At 52.8% G+C, this 14,973-nt stretch overlaps 1 long non-coding RNA gene and 1 other non-coding gene across 2 annotated transcripts; both read right to left on the bottom strand.

The window, feature by feature from the left end:
* Positions 1-1,334: 1,334 nt before the first annotated feature.
* On the bottom strand, positions 1,335-2,907 carry LOC138243219 (uncharacterized). The gene is made up of 3 exons (XR_011192047.1): positions 2,851-2,907; positions 2,109-2,272; positions 1,335-1,980 (listed from the first exon to the last, which is right to left on the bottom strand). It is a non-coding gene; the product is annotated as an uncharacterized lncRNA (long non-coding RNA).
* Positions 2,908-12,543: 9,636 nt separating this feature from the next.
* Positions 12,544-12,616, bottom strand: trnav-cac (transfer RNA valine (anticodon CAC)). The gene has a single exon. It is a non-coding gene; the product is annotated as a tRNA-Val (tRNA).
* Positions 12,617-14,973: the final 2,357 nt, after the last annotated feature.

The following is a 14,973-nucleotide window of genomic DNA, read 5'->3' as shown; positions in this document are numbered from 1 at the left end:
TCAATCTACTAGTAATACTGGGTGGATGTCACGTTCCCCAAAGTTCAGTGCCTCTCTCTAATACAGCAGAAACGCGACATTAAACTCCGATCGAAACGGGAGAAATCACCAGGACACGATACAGCTGACGTCCGGAAAAGAAAAAAAGAACTCCTATTCCCATTTGTAATGACCCCGTCATGTTTTTCCCGGTGTACGCTTCTCTTTCGGAGACCGTTTCTCTCTGGTGTTGTTTTGCTGTTGGAATAAATGCCGAGGTGACCCTTCTGTGTGGAGTCTGCGTGTTCTCTCCAGCGGGTCGTTTCCTCCACCGCAGGGGCTGGTCGAACCGGGGTCTCCCAATCGTCACAGAAGTGTGTGTCGTTTTGGGTGGTGGTGCGGGGGGGTGCATCGGGGATACTGCGCCCCGAGGGGGTGACCTCTCACCTTGCTCCGGACGATGGGAGAAGACCTGTACCTTCACGAGTCCGGGTTGTGAAAACTTCTTCTGACAGTTCAAAACGTTTCGAAGAGACTACAGCGCTACCCTGTTTTCCATTTCTATCGTGTATTATTATACAGTCATAAGTATCTGTCCTGATCACAGAGTCCCCCTCTCACTGCCAGGACAGGAGCCCAGTGCAGCACGAATAATAATAATAATAATAATAATAATGAATAAGTCTGGACCCTCCACTCAGAGCTCTTCCCAGGTCAGGGGGATCCCCTCCAGCCCCCCTCAGTGTGCAGCCCCCACCTGGATGATGCTCCAGTCCGCTCAGCACACAGCAGCTCTCGGTGGGGAAGAGAGCAGAGGGATGGAGCCAGTTCAGAGAGGGGGGGTGATTAGGAGGCCACGATGGGTCAAGACCAGGGGGGGAATCAGGCCAGGACACTGGGGTAACACCCCTACTCTTCTCCAGAAACACCCCGGGATTGTTAACGAGCACAGAGAGTTGGTTTGACGTCTCATCCGAAGGACAGCGCCTGTTTACAGTCCAGTGTCCCCCGTCACTATACTGGGGCATCAGGACCCACACAGACCACAGGGTGAGAGCGCCCCCTGCTGGCCCCACTCACACCTCTCCCAGCAGCAGCCTTGGGGGGGGGGAGGGAAAAAACCAAAAGCTAAACAGATTTTTTTTAAAAACATTTTATTGATGCTTTACAAAAGTCCAGTCCAGTCTGGTGTCCCTCACCTCCAGTCCAATCCAGTCTGGTGTCCCTCAGCTTCGGTCCAGCACAGTCTGGGGCCCCTCAGCTTCAGTCCAGACTGGGGTCCCTCAGCATCGGTCCAGCACAGTCTGGGGTCCCTCAGCTTCGGTCCAGCACAGACTGGGGTCCCTCAGCTTCGGTCCAGTCTGGGGTCCCTCAGCTTCGGTCCAGCACAGACTGGGGTCCCTCAGCTTCAGTCCAGACTGGGGTCCCTCAGCATCGGTCCAGCACAGTCTGGGGTCCCTCAGCTTCGGTCCAGCACAGACTGGGGTCCCTCAGCTTCGGTCCAGTCTGGGGTCCCTCAGCTTCGGTCCAGCACAGTCTGGGGTCCCTCAGCTTCGGTACAGCATAGCCTGAGGTCCCTCAGCTTTGGTCCAGTCCAGTCTGGGGCCTCTCAGCTCCAGTCTAGTCCAGTCTGGGGCCCCTCAGCTCCAGTCCAGTCCAGTCTGGTGTCCCTCAGCTCCAGTGCAGTCCAGTGTGGGGTCCCTCAGCTTCAGACCAGCACAGTCTGGGGTCTCTCAGCTTCAGTCCAGCACAGACTGGGGTCCCTCAGCTTCGGCCCAGCAGTCTGGGGTCCCTCAGCTTCAGTCCAGACTGGGGTCCCCCAGCTTCGGTCCAGCACAGTCTGGTGTCCCTCAGCTCCGGTCCAGTCCAGTCTGGTGTCCCTAGGCTCCAGTCCAGTCGTCTGGTGTCCCTCAGCTCCAGTCCAGTCCAGTCCAGTCCAGTCCAGTCCAGTCCAGTCCAGTCCAGTCCAGATCTTAGCAGGCACAGAACCAGGAAAGTAACCTGGAAAGTATATTGTTATTGCAGGTGTGAGGGACATAGACACAGACGTCACCATGACATCAAACAGCAAGAGGAGACTCCTCCTTGAATCACAGACATGACCGGGCGGCGCCCCCCTGTCTGCTCACCTGCCCCTCCTCTTCCTCTTCTTGTCCTTCCCGGCAGCCTGCTCCTCTTCTCCCTCTCTCTTCCTCTCCTGAGCAACGGTCTCCGCCGCCTCCATCGGCTCGTCCTGATCTTCTGTCTCCACCGACACGCAGCTCAGGGACATCAAAAAGACGCATCGGCGCTTCTGAAGCAGAGACAGGAGAGTCACGTTAAGAGTCGGACTGGACACTCCAGGACATGAACACTGCACTGAGAGAGAGAGGGGTTCATACAGACACACTGACTGGACACTCCAGGACATGAACACTGCACTGAGAGAGAGAGGGGTTCATACACACACACTGACTGGACACTCCAGGACATGAACACTGCACTGAGAGAGAGAGGAGTTCATACAGACACACTGACTGGACACTCCAGTACATGAACACTGCACTGAGAGAGAGAGGGGTTCATACAGACACACTGACTGGACACTCCAGTACATGAACACTGCACTGAGAGAGAGAGGGGTTCATACAGACACACTGACTGGACACTCCAGTACATGAACACTGCACTGAGAGAGAGAGGGGTTCATACAGATACACTGACTGGACACTCCATTACATGAAGACTGCACTGAGAGAGAGAGGGGTTCATACAGACACACTGACTGGACACTCCAGGACATGAACACTACACTAAGAGAGAGAGGGGTTCATACAGACACACTGACTGGACACTAGACAGGAGTAAAGAGAGGATCAGAGCATTACCCACCTTCTTTTTCTGCTGTCTCAGAGGAGGTGGTGATTGGACCTCCTCCAGCTGGAGTCCAAAGAGGGAGAGAGGGGGCAGGAGAGGGACAGCACAGGGAGAGAAAGAGAGAGACAGGTGAGTCAAGTGTCCCAAGAGCACAGAGACTCTGCTGAGACCACACTCGCAGTGAGTGAGCCTGGGTGTAGCCCACTAATACTGACCCACTGGACACCACAGGACAGAGAGGAGGAGAGAGACACACTGAGGACAGAGAGGAGGAGGAGAGAGACACTGACAGACAGGGCTGAAAGAGAGAGAGACAGAGAGGCAGGGACAGGCAGACAGCAGGCCGAGAGAGACACTGACAGACAGGGCTGAAAGAGAGAGAGACACTGAGACCCAGGGACAGACAAGACGGCGAAACTCCACCACAGACAGGACAGGGGGCAGGGTGGGACCAGCACTGACCTCCTTCCTCTCTCCTGCCGGAAGAGCTGTCTCCACCTCCTCTTCCTCAAGTCAAGAGACAGGCTGAGAGAGAGACGGGCTGGCAGGACATCGGCGAACAGAGCTGAAGTCAGAGAGCAGAGGAGACAGGCCCAGCTGGGACAACGCAGGACAGACAGAGAGGACAGACAGGGAGACACACGAAGAGACACAGGGAGAGAGACCCAGCTGGGACAACGCAGGACAGACAGAGAGCAGGGAGACACACGGAGAGAGAGAGGAGGGAGGGAGACCCAGCTGGGACAACGCAGGACAGACAGAGAGCAGGGAGACACACGGAGAGACACAGGGAGAGAGACCCAGCTGGGACAACGCAGGACAGACAGAGAGCAGGGAGACACACGGAGAGACACAGGGAGAGAGACCCAGCTGGGACAACGCAGGACAGACAGAGAGCAGGGAGACACACGGAGAGAGAGAGAGGCGGGGGGGAGACCTAGCTGGGACAACGCAGGACAGACAGAGAGCAGGGAGACACACGGAGAGACACAGGAAGAGAGACCCAGCTGGGACAACGCAGGACAGACAGAGAGCAGGGAGACACACGGAGAGAGAGAGGAGGGGGGGAGACCTAGCTGGGACAATGCAGGACAGACAGAGAGCAGGGAGACACACGGAGAGAGAGAGGAGGGAGGGAGACCTAGCTGGGACAACGCAGGACAGACAGGCAGGGAGACACACGGAGAGACACAGGGAGAGAGACCCGGCTGGGACAACGCAGGACAGACAGAGAGCAGGGGGACACACGGAGAGACACAGGGAGACAGACCCAGCTGGGACAACGCAGGACAGACAGAGAGCAGGGAGACATGGAAAGACACAGGGAGAGAGACAGGGAGAGAGGGACAGACACAGAGAAAAAGAGAGACTCAGACAGAAGGACAGAAAGACAGAAAGAGAGAAGTACAGATGGACAGAAAGACAGAGAAAAGGACAGAAAGACAGATGGACAGAAGGACAGATGGACAGAGAAAAGGATAGATAGAGTGATGGATAGAAAGACAGAAAAGGACAGAAAGACAGATGGACACAGAAAAGGACAGAAAGACAGAAGGACAGGATAGAGAAAAGGACAGATGGACAGAGGGACAGATGGACTGAAGGATAGATGGACAGACGGACAGATGGGCGGACAGACGGACAGACGGACTCTGCCCCACTTGCCTCGTCAGACATCTCGGCCTCTCTCCTTGCCCTCCGAACTGGGGAGCCCCAGGCGGGGCCTGGCGGGGCCGGGCGGGCGATGGGGGGCAGGACGGGCGGGGGCAGGGGCAGGGGCACCGCCCCGGGCAGCAGGGGGGGCTCGAGGGGCATGGCGGCGAGGAAGGGGGGGCGGCGGGGTGGGGCGGTCAGGGGCCTGAGGGGGCCGGAGGGGGGGGCCGGGGGCGGGGAGCGGAGGGGGCTCTCGGGCGAGGAGGGGGGGGACACCGAGCGGAACGAGCCGGACGAGCCCGAGCGGGACGAGCCGGGCGACCCCGGGAGCTCCAGCTGCAGCTCGGCCGCCCTCTCCAGCTTCTGGACGAGCTCGGGGAGACACGAAGACACCACAGGATTCTGTCCAGCGGGGAGAGGGGGAGACACAACGCAGGGGGGATGAGGAGCACAGACTACGCCTGGACAGGTGAGTGTGTACACTGTGTCCAGTGAGAGTGTGGACAGGTGAGTGTGTACAGTGTGTCCAGTGAGAGTGTGGACAGGTGAGTATGTACAGTGTGTCCAGTGAGAATGTGGACAGGTGAGTGTGGACAGTGTGTCCAGTGAGAGTGTCTCCAGTAAGAGTCTGGACAGGTGAGTGTGGACAGGTGAGTTTGTCCAGTGTGTCCAGTAAGAGTCTGGACAGGTGAGTGTGTCCAGTGTATCCAGTAAGAGTCTGGACAGGCGAGTTTGTCCAGTGTGTCCAGTAAGAGTGTGGACAGGTGTGTCCAACAGTAAGAAGCTGTCTTACCCTGTAACCCAGCTCAGGGGTGTTAGGGGGTGCTCTGTCTCCTCCCCAGATCTCACCTTCAGGTCGTGTGAAATGCAGGACCACTAGGAGACGCTGGAAACGAGGACACAAGACAAAGGTCAGGTCCACAGAGCTCACTCAATCACTACAGCAAGCAGAGACCTCTCGGCCATCAGGACTGTGGGGGTCAGTGTGCGGAGCTGTAGGGTTTCGGGAGTTTAGGGGTCAGTGTGGGGAGCTGTAGGGTATCGGGAGTTTAGGGGTCAGTGTGGGGAGCTGTAGGGTATCGGGAGTTTAGGGGTCAGTGTGGGGAGCTGTAGGGTATCGGGAGTTTAGGAGTCAGAGTGGGGAGCTGTAGGGTATCGGGAGTTTAGGGGTCAGTGTGGGGAGCTGTAGGGTATCGGGAGTTTAGGGGTCAGTGTGGGGAGCTGTAGGGTATCGGGAGTTTAGGGGTCAGTGTGGGGAGCTGTAGGGTATCGGGAGTTTAGGGGTCAGAGTTGGGAGCTGTAGGGTAGATGTGGGGCACCGGGCCCACCACAGGGCCGCCGGTCCAGTCTCGCGGAAGGCGACCGGGTCAGACTTACGGAAAAGCACCGGGACTTGGGCCGGGACCTCTCCCGCTGCCAGTCCGGGTTCGGCCTGACCGGTGTGACCTGTGAAGACGCCAAACAGCCCATCTCCGAGACAGCTCTGACCAAATAGCCCAGCCCAGTCGTGTCGAGACTAGGGGCCTTGGGTAGTCTCTACAGTGTGTCCAGTGAGAGTCTGGGACGTTCAGAGGCAATCTGTGCTCTCAGAAGGCTATAATGGACCTGCGACCCTGTGGACGGCGGGCGGGAGGGGTGGACTTACGACGCCTCGCCGGGCCTGGGTCCTGCTGCGACCGCGCACGGCCGTGCGGCATCTCTGTCGGTCCATCGTCCTGCCGAGACAAGCAGAGTCACAGAGGGGAGGGGAGGGGGCGGAGCCACACAGCTGGGCGGCTTGTTCCCCACCCCCGCCCCCCTCTGTGTACAGAAGAGCCTCCTGTCCTGACTGGAGGACCTCACCCAGCTGTGTCCTGAGAGAAGCCAGGGTATCAGCTTTGTTCCACACCCCCGCCACCCTCTGTGTACAGAAGAGCCTCCTGTCCTGACTGGAGGAGCTCACCCAGCTCTGTCTGGACAGGAGCCAGGGTATCAGCTTTGTTCCACACCCCCGCCACCCTCGGTGTACAGAAGAGCCTCCTGTCCTGACTGGAGGAGCTCACTCAGCTGTGTCTGGAGAGAAGCCAGGGTATCGGCTTCAACCACAGGGCTGGGCAGCTTGTTCCCCACCCCCACCACTCTCTGTGTAGAGGTGCACCTCCTCTCAATATCTTTTTACAGCACGATCACACCCATAAGAGTGGAGTAACGGTAAAAAAAACAACTTATTTCTCCACTTATTTTGTTATTTCTCGCCAGCGGCGCTTTTGACTGACTTACCGATTTCACGGGGATTCTGAAGAGCGATTCTGAAGCTGAAACTAACGATCTAAGTCGAAGTAACTTTATTGGAAGAAACACGTATTTAGAAAAGACTATATAGCGCTTTCCTCCTCTTCTCTCTTCACTCCTCTGAGCTCACGGGGCTCCGGCGCCGCCCCCCGCTAGAATCCGCCGCTCTGTGACGTCAGGCGGCTCATTGTGACGCCTCCGTGACGTCGCCCCAAACGCGCTCACGGCTCGGCCGCGAAACAAAAATGGCCGACATTTTTCACGGTTGCTCTTTTTTTTTGGGTGGACATTTTATTTTTCCAACTCTCGGCGGCCAGCCGGGTGTCCCTGTACGACCCCGGTAGTCGCCACCTCGGACAGGCAGGGGAAACGGGTCCAGGTGTTTCCGGCCCAAGGGTGACAAAAGCTGCACTTGAATTTAAAGACAAAATCACGTCGAGGGCGCATTCAGCACCCCCACGTCCAACACGGGTTTCCGTGGGGTTTGGTTCAGTGAAATTAGCACCCCACCCCCCGACCCCCAAATCAAAGAAAGACCAACCTCCACCCCCCTCTAGCGCCCAAGGGCGTAAATTTCGGGCCACGCCACGTCCAAAAAACACAGGTCCCCCCCCCGTCCTGCGGGGAAAAGAAACGCCATTTTCTTTTCCGAGCGCTGCGTGGGACCTCACGACCCCCCCCCCCAAAAAAAAAACGGGCTTCGCAAACGAGGAAAACCAGGCACGTCGACCTCTCTACAACACCACCCGGTTGTTTCTGTTTCAGACCGTGGGAAAAAAATAAATTAAATTTCGCCCCTCACCGACCGTTGCGCAAAAAAACACAACTTCACGCTACAGAAACGGCCTGTGTGAGGGGGGACACGGGAAAAAAATAAAACCTGCGTGTTTTCGGCAGAGTAAGCTCAGCGGGGAAACTCCCTGAATCTCGGGGTTGCTTCTTGAACCCCGAAAACGACCTTTTTTCTCTCTCTCGTTTTCTTGGTGTCTGGGACGTTCACGAACTCCGCCGCGTCGGTGCGATTCCCAGCGAGACTTGAACATAACCCCCCCCCGTGGAGCCACAGCGCCCCCGTGTGGCCAAGAGGACCACCAGCCACAGGGCTGAGCTTTTACTGCCGTGTCCCGCTTTCACTCTGGCGATGAAGGAGGGAATCAAGGAGGAGAATTAATATTGTGATCCACCAGTCCATCACAGGACACACACACACCCTGGACAGGACACCAGTCCTTCACAGGATACCAGTCCATCACAGCCAGTGTCTCATGGCTGGGTACCATCTGTCCATCACAGGACACACAGACACACACACTCACACACCCTGGACAGGACACCAGTCCATCACAGGACACACACACATATTATATTTCGCGAGGTATAATACGGGGGGAAAAAGAACATTTATATTTATCAACCTACTAGTAATACTGGGTGGATGTCACGTTCCCCAAAGTTCAGTGCCTCTCTCTAATAAACTAGAAATGCGACATTAAACTCCATTCGAAACGGGAGAAATCACCAGGACACGATACACCTTGCTCCGGACGATGGGAGAAGACCTGTACCTTCACGAGTCCGGGTTGTGAAAACTTCTTCTGGCAGTTCAAAACGTTTCGAAGGGACTACAGCACTACCCTGTGTTCCATTTCTATCGTGTATTATTATACAGTCATGAGTATCTGTACTGATCACAGAGTCCCCCTCTCACTGCCAGGACAGGAGCCCAGTGCAGCACGAATAATAATAATAATTAATAAGTCTGGACCCTCCCCTCAGAGCTCTTCCCAGGTCAGGGGGATCCAGTGGGGAGGAGAGCAGAGGGATGGAGCCAGTTCAGAGAGGGGGGTGATTAGGAGGCCATGATGGGTAAAGACCAGGGGGGGAATCAGGCCAGGACACTGGGGTAACACCCCTAATCTTCTCCAGAGACACCCCGGGATTGTTAATGAGCACAGAGAGTCAGGACCTCGGTTTGACGTCTCGTCCGAAGGACAGCGCCTGTTTACAGTCCAGTGTCCCCCGTCACTATACTGGGGCATCAGGACCCACACAGACCACAGGGTGAGAGCGCCCCCTGCTGGCCCCACTCACACCTCTCCCAGCAGCAACCTTGTTCCGTAGTTCCGACCATAAACGATGCCGACTCGCGATCCGGCGGCGTTATTCCCATGACCCGCAGGGCAGCGTCCGGGAAACCAAAGTCTTTGGGTTCCGGGGGGGAGTATGGTTGCAAAGCTGAAACTTAAAGGAATTGACGGAAGGGCACCACCAGGAGTGGAGCCTGCGGCTTAATTTGACTCAACACGGGAAACCTCACCCGGCCCGGACACGGAAAGGATTGACAGATTGATAGCTCTTTCTCGATTCTGTGGGTGGTGGTGCATGGCCGTTCTTAGTTGGTGGAGCGATTTGTCTGGTTAATTCCGATAACGAACGAGACTCCGGCATGCTAACTAGTTACGCGGCCCCGTGCGGTCGGCGTCCAACTTCTTAGAGGGACTAGTGGCGTTCAGCCACACGAGATGGAGCAATAACAGGTCTGTGATGCCCAGAGTCTGTCCTTCTCAGGTAACCCGCTGAACCCCATGCGTGATGGGGATCGGGGATTGCAATTATTGCAATTATTTCCCATGAACGAGGAATTCCCAGTAAGCGCGGGTCATAAGCTCGCGTTGATTAAGTCCCTGCCCTTTGTACACACCTGTCGGTGAAGGGTAGACACACGCTGATCCATTCAGTGTGGCGCGCATGCAGCTCTCGGCCTCAATCCATCAATCACAAACTCTCCGGGATGAAAGAGAAGGACAGACTCTGTTCGTTCGTTTTGGTGGGGGGGGAGGGAAAAAAACAAAAGCTGAACAGATTTTTTTTTAATTTTTTTATTGATGCTTAACAAAAGAACAAAAATTACAATACAGATGAATGTCAAGGGTTTATTTAGTGACCCCCCCCATCTTTACGATCATCACAGGACCTTAAAATAATACTTAATAATACAAGGTCATGCAGACGGTCTGAGGACTCAGGTGGAGATAATGTGAAAGTTTTCCACAGTCCAGTCTGGGGTCCCTTAGCTTCAGTCCAGACTGGGGTCTGGGGTCCCTCAGCTTCAGTCCAGACTGGGGTCTGGGGTCCCTCAGCTTCAGTCCAGTTTGGGGCCCCGCAGCTTCAGTCCTCAAGCGCCTTGTTCACAATTATGGGCTCCAACAGGAACAAAAAACACCAGCCTGACAACTCGAGCATTCAAACCAAGAACCAAACGTTGGCAGCCTGTGCAGAAAAGCATAAAGAACCACAAGCCTTCTATTTGGGAGGAAAAGCACACAGTCCCTCTCTCACACTCCTGATTTCCTTAAATAGCTCATTCTTCATCTGTGGCTCCTACATACAGTAAAGCAGCACTCAGTCTGCTTTGAATAAGTCATAAGTCCAAGATTTGTCTTATCTGTTCCTCTTGTCTAGGCCTAGAGCTGCTTTTCATAAAAGAGCTGTTTGCATAAATAGCTAGGGTTACAGCTGAAGACACCAGCTTCATCCCCCAGTGTGTTATACGTCGGGAGCAAGAGAAGAGGGCCAGGCCGTGCCTTTTCATAGATTTTTCTTCTGAAAAGTCGGGTTCTCGGAGGCAGATTTAGCCCCTCATGCATTGTAGAGATAGACAGGCCCGCGCGCTCACAGCTAGAGAGATAGACACAGTTAGAGCTGCACCTTCACACAGAGTCAGACCCGCACAGAGACGTCCTCTTGTTTAAACAAATACACAAACCTGATGGTGCTCACAATGATCCAGACACACACACACACACACAACCGACATCAGCAGTCACTCTCGCACACTGGACCCCAGCTCAGTCCTCACCTCCAGCTCCTGCGAACCGCTTCGAACAAACTGTATTAAGAAAATTAGGTTGCGTTCCGGTAGCAGGCCATCCTGGGCACCAGTGTGAGTTACACACTCATTTGTAAAAGCCCTTCCGCATCGTCGGGCATGCTTCACAGTGCTGGACCTGGGGTGTGGGTGCTGTCTGTGTGGAGTTTGCATGTTCTCTCCCTGGTCTGTGGGGGTTTCCTCCAGGTGCTCCAGTTTCCACCCACAGTCCAGGGACAGGCTGCCACTTTCACTGGACAGTGCACCGTCGCCGTGGCAGCATGGTGGGTCGGATCTGATTTCAGTCTTTATTTCCTTTTTTAGAGGTCCTGTAACCAGGACCCATTCACTGCCACGACGGACAGGGAAGCACGTCATCACTGGACATCCTCTTACCTCCTGTGGCAAAGGGCAGCTGATGAAGCTTTGTGCTCGCCGGATCATGGCAATCGCCACTCCACCCTGATCCTGGCTCAGCACAGGGCACCTGGGTTCACTCCCTTCAGACTAAAGAGACTCAGTTTCTTCAATCTGTCAGTGTGAGACAATCTCTTCAGACTAAAGAGACTCAGTTCCTCTGGCCTGTCAGTGTGAGGCACTCCCTTCAGACTAAAGAGACTCAGTTTCTTCAATCTGTCAGTGTGAGACACTCCCTTCAGACTAAAGAGACTCAGTTCCTCCGGCCTGTCAGTGTGAGACACTGCCTTCAGACTAAAGAGACTCAGTTCCTCCGGCCTGTCAGTGTGAGACACTCCCTTCAGACTAAAGAGACTCAGTTCCTCCAGCCTGTCAGTGTGAGACACTCCCTTCAGACTAAAGAGACTCAGTTTCTTCAATCTGTCAGTGTGGGACGCCTACACCAGCTTTGAACGCCTGTACACAATACCGTGGACCGCCTGCCAGACCAAATTCTGGGCTTACAGCAAACCACCCATTACATACACCGGTGTCTTCCCCGGGCCAGATGAATTCAGGAACTCACGTTTACTCCGTCATCTCAGGCGATTCTCGCAGGGAGCAGAGACTTACCAATCAATCAGAGAGAGTCGGGACTTTTTTTAATAAAAAAGAGGACTCCTTACCTCTTAGTAATGTGAGCGCTGACCGTCTCTCCTGCGGATGGGAAGTTCTGCGCCTTCTGGAGCATCCGCCGACTACGCCAAATTTGTTGTAACAGAAGGAATAAGGTTCTGGATCCTGAGATGAAGTAAAACAGATGAGTGTATTGCATGCAAGGAACAATAAAGCCGAAGTCTTGTTTCCCGCAAGAAACAACAAAACCGAAGTATTGTTCGATGTGCCGGTACAAACTTTTAGGTTATATAGTCCTTGCTTGCTGCTTCAGACGTCATTCGGTGTTATGGTAAGGGGGGGGTCATGATATTTGGCCAGTTAAGAGACCCTGGCCAAATGGTCAGTTTAAGATTATGCCCCCTCACATCTGGAATCCTTATCAGTTAACCCCCTTTCCTGCCATAAACCCCTGTTGCTGCTAGGCGGCGCAGTCGTCGTGCACAAAGAACACTTTGAAAAGCGTCAAAGGCAAGTCATTCCGAGTGGGTCGTTTGTGTTTTCCGTTCAGACGCGAAATGCTGAAATGATCTCTCGGCTCCTCGGTTGTCATTTCTGCTCCGTAAAGGGATCACAGCACGCGTCGGCTTCCAGCACGGTGGGTCGGGACACGATGCCGGGGGTTGGAGAGAGCGATGTCTTCCTTGTTAGTATAGGACCTGTCACCTGTCCCCACCTGTCACGCGGGAGACTGGGGTACATCAGGACGCGCATTGAAGTGAAAGCAGGATGCGCTGTGACATGCACTGTGCAGATCCCGCCACACTAAGAGGTGAGTGGGTCTGTTCGATCACAGCGCTAGGCGAATCCCCAATCCCCTTTTGTGCCTGGCGACAAAAGATGTCTGTTTCCGCCCGGTTCCGAACCGGGGACCTTTCGCGTGTGAGGCGAACGTGATAACCACTACACTACGGAAACGGTGGTAAGACGTGCCCAGCGGCCCAGTGCTGAGCTTCGCCAATGCGATTCAGCTGCTTCCAGTGCCTTTATTGGAGTGCGCTGATGGACCGTGCTCTCTCTCCAGAGACCAGCACGCCTGTCATGGACGGAGCAGGAAAGGCGGCGCCACATTCTACAGCCCTCTCCACGCAATCGACGAAATCGGGCTACTGAAGTGGAGAAAATCGCCTCTCCAGAAAGTGCAAATATCATCTTGGAGACTATAAATCCTATTGCCGAAGGTCAGCCCTGTCTTCCAGAGTAACCCTCCCACAGCGATGATAAGCTCGTCTCACACGCGAGAAGTTTCGGTTGGAAACAAGCGCCCCCTCTTCTCGCACGTTTTGCACGTTCGAGTAGTTTTAATGCGGCTCTTTCGTACACGGTGCTGATCTTTTGGAAAGCAGGAGGCAAAACCGAGTCGAACCGCCTGGGTGAAAACCAGGAACCCTAACCGCTAGACTATATGGCAGCGAACAACCATGCTGTTCCCGGTGTCATGGAAATATAACTATCAAGGAATCCACAAGAGAGAGTTCTCACCTGAGTAAGGTCTTTATTTCAATATTGCAATATTGGGAGCCCTGCTGCCACTTCGCAAAGTGCAACCAGAGACTCAATTTGTTACAAGCAGTACAGGGTTTTTATAAGACGTTGCGCTGTAAAAAAGTCAGCACTTGGTCCCTTCTAAAACTTCCCCTTTCTCTAAGAGAAAACAGATTACATCATAGAGCGAGAGAAGAAAAACTAGATTTGTTATTCAAAGCTTATCAGTTACTTTCAGCTAATTCTAATGACCCAGACAGCATATATTGTTTTGGTACATTGTCTTCTAAACTAACCTAAACAGTGTACTTTGTTGACGAACTGTTTTCTAAAATTCTGCACGCACTGTAGCACAGCAGTTACATCCTTGAAATATATTATCTAAAAGCACCAATATATTTTTTCAAAGCTCTCTACATTTTTAAGAATCAATTTACTTATTAGATTTCCACTTCAATTCCCTCCTTTTTATTCTTGAAAATGATTAAAAGTTAGATTCTTCATATGGACTCCCAGGAGGCTCCCATACTTCGGATTCTTGCGTTCTTATCAGAACATACTGATGCGCAAACATATTCATTACCATATTTCAAAGCATTGGAATAATATATTTTGTACAGCAACACAAAAACAGAAAGACAAGTATCACAGCTACTATAATCGGTGTTAGTAACTTAAATAAAAACATTCCCCCTGGCCCAAACAGTGATTCTAACCAGGAGAGAAATGGGTGAGGCTGTAGAATGAGGCATTAAAACACATACATAACAAGATGCATTACATTTCTTTAACTTTACAGTATGATTTATAAATTTGTACCACAAATTACTCATACCCCCCTCATTATCAGTTTCATTCAGCCAGTTTGTATACAAAGAGGCTTCGCGTTTAGATTCTTCCTCTTTCTGGGCTTCTGGGTGACAGGCTTCCACATAAAAAGGAAAAAGGCTGTGCACATCAGTCCCAAGCATGTGATCCCCATCTATCCCTGTGGAGACATCACTCCTGCTCTTTGCTCAGTTCGTTTGTGACCTTTTTACAGTGGGAAGCATGAATTCAGGGCACCTGGCACAACCCCCTCCACCTGAGCGAACACCATTTCTTTTTCCTGTCTTTCACCAGAATCCAGTCTCCTTATTCACGCATTAGTTCTTACAGCACAGGTAAATCCCTGTGGGCTGGAGCCCAGCATTTTTCTAAGGGTTTTTTTACAAGATTGGTCAACAGCTGGGTAATAACTCTTAGAAAAATCTACACATTGTTCCACTGCCTCAGCTGTGCCGTTTTGCAGAACAATTCTAGCTGAAGTTGTAAAATTTCTCTTTGGTCCGTTCCTGCAAAACATCTTATTATGAACAAACAAACCATAATAATAATGTGCATCTATGGGAATCAGTCTCAAGGGTAACCCCCCTTAAAACCATATTGTTCTACCCATCAGGTTCTGCCACTAGATAAGAGAACCTTTCCCATGAAATCATTTTTTGACCTTCATGATCCCTTCAGGGTGTACAATTAGCACAGAAGCAGCAGTTTTAGTCCACATGTTTTTCAAGCAGGATATTAACAGTATGATCATAACGAATAATACCAGACACACAAATATGTATTGAACCAGAGACCCTCTCCAGGTTCCTAGCACAGACTGTAGCCATGCACCAATGCCCCAATTATCTGGATTATAATTATGATATATAATTTTCTTCATCATAGATGTGCTTTGCTAAGTCATTCATTTGCTAATAATTGTCTAGAATACAAGTACTGTTTAGTCTTTGCTCACCTAAACA

The sequence above is a fragment of the Lepisosteus oculatus genome, chromosome 14, assembly GCF_040954835.1.
Source record: "Lepisosteus oculatus isolate fLepOcu1 chromosome 14, fLepOcu1.hap2, whole genome shotgun sequence".
NCBI classification, from domain to species: Eukaryota; Metazoa; Chordata; class Actinopteri; order Semionotiformes; family Lepisosteidae; genus Lepisosteus; species Lepisosteus oculatus.
Note: the sequence above shows the minus strand (reverse complement) of the source record. Positions and strands in the feature narration are given on the sequence as shown.